The following is an 8,194-nucleotide window of genomic DNA, read 5'->3' as shown; positions in this document are numbered from 1 at the left end:
CCTTCAACCTCAAGCAAGAAGAACAAAAAATGTAGAACTTGGCAACTTCATTTTGTCCAAGTATTTTTACTAGCTGGATCTTAACCATGTAAACAAGCAGCAAATCATCTCCAGATTCTTATTCCAGCTACAAATGTTTCTAAATACATCTATAAGTTCTTCTGTCTAATAATCATGATTAAAAAAAGCCAAGTCAAGCACTGCTACTATGTAAATTTTCCACTTAAATTTACCTTAATCAAACCAATAGTTTTGATGAGATTATCAAATTTAAGGTTACAGTTGTACGAAACAATCCTGAGAGATGTGATGTTATTTACAAGGAATTTAGAAGCTTCTCTTTAGAAAAGAAAGCAGAAGGCTATATAAATCAGAGTAAGAGTTTGAGTAAGGGCAATGACTTTAAGGATCTATATATATTTTATATATAGTAGTCAGTACATGTTAATCCCAGACTCCTAATTTATCCCTCCCCCCACCACCTTTCCCCTTTGGTAACCGTAAGTTTGCTTTCTATGTCTGTGGGTCTAGTTTTGTTTTGTAAACAAGTCCATTTGTAGCTTTTCTTTTTTTAGATTCCATGTATAAGAGATATCATATGATATTTGTCTTTGCCTGGCTTACTTCACTTAACGTGATAATCTCTAGGTCCATCCTTGCTGCTGCAAATGGTATTACTTCAATATTTTTAAGACTAATATTCCATCACACACACACACACACACCCCGCACATCTTCTTTCTCCATTCATCTGTTGATGGACACTTAGGTTGCTTCCATGTCTTCGCTATTGCAAATAGTGCTGCAATGAACATTGGGGTGCAAGTATCTTTTCGAATTATAGTTTTCTCCAGATATATGCCCAGGAGTGGGATTGCTGGATCATATGAAAGAAATTGAAGATGACACAAACAGATGGACAGATATAATGTGTTCTTGAATTGGAAGAATCAATATTTTTAAAAATGACTATACTACCCAAGGCAATCTACAGATTCAATGCAATCCCTATCAATTTACCAATGGCACTTTCCACAGAACTAGAACAAAAATAAATTTTTAATTTGTATGGAAACACAAAAGATCCTGAATAGCCAAAGCAATCTTGAGAAAGAAAAACAGAGCAGGAGGAATGAGGCTCCCTGACTTCAGACTATACTACAAAGCTACAGTAATCAAGACAGTATGGTACTGGCACAAAAACAGAAATATAGGTCAATGGAAGAGGATAGAAAGCCCAGAAATAAACCCACACACCTATGGTCAATTAACCTATGACAAAGGAGACAAGAAGAAACAATGGAGAAAAGAGTCTCCTCATTAAGTGGTGCTGGGAAAACTGGACAGCAATATACAAAAGAATGAGATTATAACATTCTCTAACACCGTATACAAAAATAAACTCGAAGTAGATTAAAGACCTAAATGTAAGACCAAATACTATAAATCTCCTAGAGGAAAACACAGGCAGAACACTCTGACATAAATTGCAGAAATATCTTTTTGGATCCATCTCCTAGAGTAATGGAAACAAAATCAAAAATAAACAAATGGGACCTAATTAAACTTAAAAGCTTTTGCACAGCAAAGGAAATCTTAAACAAAAAGACAACCTACAGAATGGGAGAAAATGTTTGCAAACAATGTGACAGACAAGGGATTAATTTACAACAGATACAAACAGCTCATATAGCTCAATATCAAAAAACCCCAAACAACCCAATCCAAAAATGGGCAGAAGACCTAAATAGACATTTCTCCAAAAAAAGACATACAGATGGCCAACATGAAAAAATGCTCAACATCGCTAAATATTAGAGAAATGCAAATCAAAATTATAATGAGGTATCACCTCACTCTGATCAGAATGGCTACAAGTAATAAATGCTGGGGAGGGAGTGGAGAAAAGGGAACCCTCCTATACGGTTGGTGGAAATGTAAATTGGTACAGCCACTATGGAACAGTATGGAGGCTCCTTAAAAAACAGAAAGATCTTCTTTTAATCAAATTTGCACTATGGAAGAATTTTTCAAACTATGCTATATCAAAAAAGCTCCCAATTTTATGCTAGGAGATACGGGTTACTGATTGTGTATCTACAGATTAATTTTAAAAGCTTTAATCTATGAATTTTTACCATTCTGGTAAAAGATAATTCTCTTTGGATTTTAACAGAATTCAAATGATCACATGCCAGTATATCATTATTTGATACTATGTAACATGGATGTTTATAGAGTCCAGGAAAGGAAGAAATCTATTCTGACTGCCACAATGTTGGTAATATTAGATCAGTCTTTTAACCTTTTTATTCCCTCCATTACTCATCTCTTAAATGGGGTTACTGTCTTTTGTACCCCACAAATGTGAAGTAAGGATAAAACGTAAGGTAAAAGATATGAAAGTTATTTTGAAAAGTTTTTAAAGGTCTTATTTTTTTAAAAGGTATTTTACAAGGTATTATTATAGGGTACTCTGATATCAGCTAAATGCTTTTAGTAATTCTCCCCTTCTTAGGTTGGTTTTGAAAGTTTTTGAAGTAGGTAGTATCATTTAGCTGTAGAATGGTTCCTGGAAGTGGATGACAGGAGAATCAGCCGAGTAGGAAATTTTAAGACCTAACCCAAGAGACATAAGATGACTGTTCCAGAGGGTGATTTTTAACTAAATTTGGAGATTCTGGCAGCTGCATATAAATTGGCTTCTGACCCCTAAGTGTCTCAAGCACACAACTGGAGACCTATACAAGGGGCAACTGCTTTCTAAAGGAATAACACCTGCATGGGGAAGACCAGGGTTAAGGAGAAACATACCCTGTTATGTTCTCTAGAAACCAGGCAGAGTATTTAACTGTCCAAGTTTGCTCCAAAACTCTTTGAGTAAGGTCTTCTTTTAAACAAGAAGAGGAGACACATTTGTTAATTATGAGGAGACACATTTTATAGTTACAGAAATGAAAGAAAAAGGGTAGGTGTTAGAAAAAGTGGGCTATGAAAGGGGACCAAGAAGTAGAGAGAACAGGTGGTGAAATCTTTAAGTTCTCAGTGCAAAGTACTCAAGGTATCCAAAATATTACTTAGGTCTTCAGATCTTAAGCATTTGAAATATATAGGTCTGTGTTCAAGAGAGTAAAATATGTGACATTTCCTTTCTGTTTGGACTTGACTATGTTATCCAAAGATGTACCATTCCTTTAATAATTTTAAATACAGTTGACTGCTGTTTATGCTCATGACCTTTCTGGCTGTTGTTGACCAATTTCATAAACTTTATTTTTAGTCATGAAAGTATTCATATAATTGCATAAGGTGAAAAAGATTATAAAAATTGCCTCATTGCTTCCCAGTTTCCTCTCCTTAATAATTTAACACACACACACCACAACCACATCAAACATACTAACAAGTGTTGTCCAAACTCATACAAATTTTGATTTCATGAAGGGTGAACTAAAAAGTGACTTTGAGACACCCCGCAAAGCTGACTTTTTGTTTCATAAATAAGAAGTTAAAGGCAGAACTCCAAATAAATTAAATATTAACAAAAAGAGACTATTACAAGTCATATTTGGAAAGGCTTATTAGAAAATCGGAGCTTAAGAACTGATTTATCCTAAGCATAAGAAATACAGTTCAGTAGATAGGCTTATTCAGTGTTGTATAATTTAAATGTTCCAGGAGTAAACATGTAAGGTTTGAAAGAAAGAGAATTCATAAAATAACTTTATATAGTACGCCACTGTAAAAGTGAAAATCTGTCTTCATACATCAGGCTATAAAGTAGCTGAATGCTCCCTCCCCGCAATGCATTATGTCTTAAATTACATACAAAAAATAAGAATCAGTAGCAACTGCATCATATTTGTGATGTGTTTTATTCACAGCTTAAAGTTATATTGTCATAGTAAGCACAATACTAAGTAGAAAAATGTTACACAAGAACTCTGGTACAAATAATTTCAAAATAGCTGCCCCCTATTACCTATATTTTTGTAAAATTTCTTCTTCTTGAGTGTAAGTGGAAACTATGAATATGATATCACTCCATGATTATGTTACATTATATGGCAAAACAAAGATTATCCTGAGTAGGCCTGACCTAATCCTCTGAGCTCTTTAAAAGCAGAGTTATCCCAAGGTGGCTGCAGAAAAAGAACTCAGATAGTCAAAGCATGAGAAAGACTGATTGCATTAGTGCTGGCCTGAAGACAGAGAAGGCCATGTGAAAAGAGATGCAGGTGGCCTCTAGAAGTTTAGAGTGATTGCCAACTGACAGCCAGCATGGAAACAGAGATCTCAGTCACACAGTCACAAGGAACTGCATTTTGCCAACAATACGAATGAGTTTGGAAGTAGACTATTCCTCAGATCATCTAGATGAGAGCTCAGGCTGGACACCACCTTAAGTCCAGCCTTGTGGATAACCCGAGCAGAGAATCTAACCGTGCTGAGCTCGACCTACAGAACTGTGAGCTGATAAACAGGTGTTAGTATTTTTTTTTTTCAGCTTTACAACTGATTTTATTTTTCAAACAATTTTAATGAGGTATAGTTGATATAAAATATTATATGTTTCAGGTGTACAACATAGTGATTGACAATTTTTAAAGGTTATGTTCCATTTATAGTTATTATAAAATATTGGCTATATCTCCTGTGTTGTACTATATATCCTTGTAGCTTATTTTATATATAGTAGTTTGTACCTCTTAATCCCCTACCCCTATCCTGGCCCTCCCCACTTCCCTCTCCCCATTGGTAACCACTAGTGTGTGTTCTCTCTGAGTCTGCTTTTTTGTTATATTCACTAGTTTGTTTTATTTTTTAGATTCCACATACAAGTGATATCATACGGTATTTGTCTTTCTCTGACTTATTTCACTTAGCATAATACCCTCCAGGTCCATCCATGTTGCTGTAAATGGCAAAATTTCATTCTTTTTCATGGCTGAGTAGTATTCCAGTGTGTGCGTACATCTTCTTTATCCATTCATCTGTTAATGAACACTTAGGTTGCTTCCATATTTTATCAATTATAAATAACACTGCTATGACTACTGGGGTGCATGTATCTTTTCAAATTAGTATTTTTGTTTTTTTTCAGATAAATACCCAGGAGTGGAATTGCTGGGTCATGTTAGTGCTATTTTTTGTTTTTTTTTGATAAACCACCATACTGTTTTCCATGGTGGCTGCACCAATTTACATTCTCACCAAGTGTAAGAACTTTGCCTTTTCTCCACATCCCTGCCAACATTTTTTGTGACCTTTTATGATGATAGCCATTTTGACAAATGTGAGGTGATATCTCATTGGGGTTTTAATTTGAATTTCTCTGATTATTAATGATGTTGAGCATCTTTTCAAGTGCCTGTGCCCATCTGTATGACTTGTTTAGAAAAATATCTACTTGGGTCTTCTGCCCATTTTTTAATCAGGTGTTTTTTTTCTTTTTTCTTTTTTTTTTTTGATGTTGAATTGTAAGAGCTGTTGTATATTTTGGATATAAACCTCTATGGGTCATATCATTTGCAAATATTTTCTCCCATTCAGTAGGTTGCCTTTTTATTTTGTCGATGATTTCCTTTGCTGTGCTAAAGCTTTTAAATTTAATTAGGTCCCATTTGTTTCTTTGCTTTTATTTCCTTTGCTTTAGGAGACAGATCTCCCAAAATATTGCTACAAGTTATGTCAAAGAGTGTTCCGCCTATGCTTTCTTCAAGTTTTGCTTTCTGGTATTACATTTAGGTCTTTAATCCTTTTTGAGTGTTTTTGCATATGGTTTTAGAGAAGATTATAATTTTATTCTTTTACATGTAGCTATCCAGTTTTCCCAGCACCACTTATTGAAAAGACTGTCCTTTTTTCACTGTAATATATTCTTGCCTCCTTTCTCATAGATTAATTGACTGTAAGTGTGTGGGTTTATTTCCTGGCTCTCTGTTCTGTTCCACTGATCTACATATCTGTTTTTGTGCCAATTCCATACTGTTTTGATAACTGTAGCTTTACAGTATAGTCTGAAGACAGGGAGCATAATTCCTCCAGCTCTGTTCTTTCTGAAGATTGTTTTAGTTATTCAGGGTCTTCTGTGTTTCCACACAAATTTTAGGAATAATTATTTTAGTTGTGTGAAAAAAAATGCCCTTGGTATTTTGATATAGATTGCATTGAATCTGTAGACTGTCTTGGCTAGTATGGTCATTTTACAATATTAATTCTTCCAATCCATGAACACAGCATACCTTTCCATCTGTTTGAATTGCCTTCAATTTCTTTCATAAGTGTCTTATAAGTTTTCCAAGTACAGGTCTTTTACCTCCTTAGGTAGGTTTATTCCTAGGTATTTTATTCTTTTTGATGTGATGGTAAATGAGATTTTCTTAATTTCTCTTTCTGATAGTTCATTGTTAGTGTATAGAGACACAACAGATTTCTGTGTATTAATTTTGTATCCTGCAACTTTACAAATTTAGTGATGAGCTCTGGTAGTTTTTGGTGGTATCTTCAGGATTTTCTATGTATAGTATGCCATCTGCAAACAGTACAGTTTTACTTCTTCCTTTCCAACTTGGATTCCATTTATTTCTTTTTCTTGTCTGACTGCTGTGGCTAGGACTTCCAAAACTATGCTGAATAAAAGTGGCAAGAATGGGCATCCTTGTCTTGTTACTGATCTTAGAGGAAATGCTTTCAGCTTTTCACCACTAAGTATGATGTTAGCATAGGTTTGTCATACATGGCCTTTATTATGTTGAGGTGTGTTCCCTCTAGGCCCACTTTCTGGAGAGTTTTTAATCACAAATTGACGCTGAATTTTGTCAAAAGCTTTTTCTGCATCTATTGGGATGATCATATGTTTTTTATTCTTCAATTTGTTAATGTGGCATATCACACTGATTGATCTGCGGATATTGAAAAATTCTTGCATCCCTAGGATAAATCCCACTTGATCATGGTATATGATCCTTTTGATGTATTGTTGGATTCAGTTTGCTAATGTTTTATTGAGGATTTTTACATCAATGTTCATCAGTGATAATGGCCTGTAATTTGTGTGTGTGTGAGATATTTTTGTCTACTTTTGGTATCAGGGTGATGCTGGCCATGTAGAATCAGTTTGGAAGTGTTCCTTCCTCTGCAATTTTTGGGAATAGTATAATAAGCATAAGTGTTAACTCTTCTCTAAATGTTTGGTAGAATTCATCTGTGAAGCCATCAGGTCATGGACTTTTGTTTGTTGGGAGTTTTTTTTTTTTATTACTAATTCAATTTCATTATTTCTAATTGGTCTGTTCATATTTTCTACTTCTTCCTGGTTCAGTCTTGGGAGATTGTACATTTCTAGGATTTTCCCATTTCTTCAACATTGTCCATTTTATTGACATATAGTTGTTTGTAGTAGTCTCTTATGATCCTCTGTATTTCCATGGCAACAGTTGTAACTTCTCCTTTTTCATTTCTGATTTTATTGATTTGGATCCTCTTTTTTTCTTCATGAATCTGGCTAAAGGTTTATCAATTTTCTTTATTTTTTCAAAGAACCAGTTCTTAGCTTCACTGATCTTTTCTACTTTTTTTTTTAAAGAGTCTATTTATTTCTGCTCTGACCTTTATATGATTTCTTTCCTTTGACTAATTTTGGGTTTTGTTTGTTCTTCTTTTTCTAGTTCCTTTAGGTGTAATGTTAGGTTGTTTATTAGAGATTTTTCTTGTTTCCCGAGGCAGGTTTGTATTGCTATAAACTTCCCTCTTAGAACTGCTTTTGCTGCATCCCATAGATTCTAGATTGTTGTTTTTGTTTTCATTTGTCTCCAGGTATTCTTTTATCTCTTCTTTGATTTTGCCAGTGATCTACTGGTTGTTTAGTAGCATATTGTTTAGCCTCCACATGTTTATATTTTTTGCAGTTTTTTTTTTCTTGTAGTTGATTTCTAGTCTCACAGCATTGTGGTCAGAAAAGATGCTTGACATGATTTCAATTTTCTTTAATTTACCAAGGCTTGTTTTCTGGCCTAGCATGTGATGTATCCTGGAGAATGTTCCATGTGCACTTGAAAAGAATGTGTATTCTGCTGCTTTCTGATGGAATGTTTATATAAGTTCCATCTTGTTTAGTGTGTCATTTAAGGCCTGTGTTTCCTTATTGATTTTCTGTCTGGATGATCTGTCCATTGATGTAAATGGGGTATTA

The sequence above is a fragment of the Balaenoptera ricei genome, chromosome 9 (genome assembly GCF_028023285.1).
Source record: "Balaenoptera ricei isolate mBalRic1 chromosome 9, mBalRic1.hap2, whole genome shotgun sequence".
NCBI classification, from domain to species: domain Eukaryota; kingdom Metazoa; phylum Chordata; class Mammalia; order Artiodactyla; family Balaenopteridae; genus Balaenoptera; species Balaenoptera ricei.
This window is presented reverse-complemented; position numbering follows the sequence as displayed.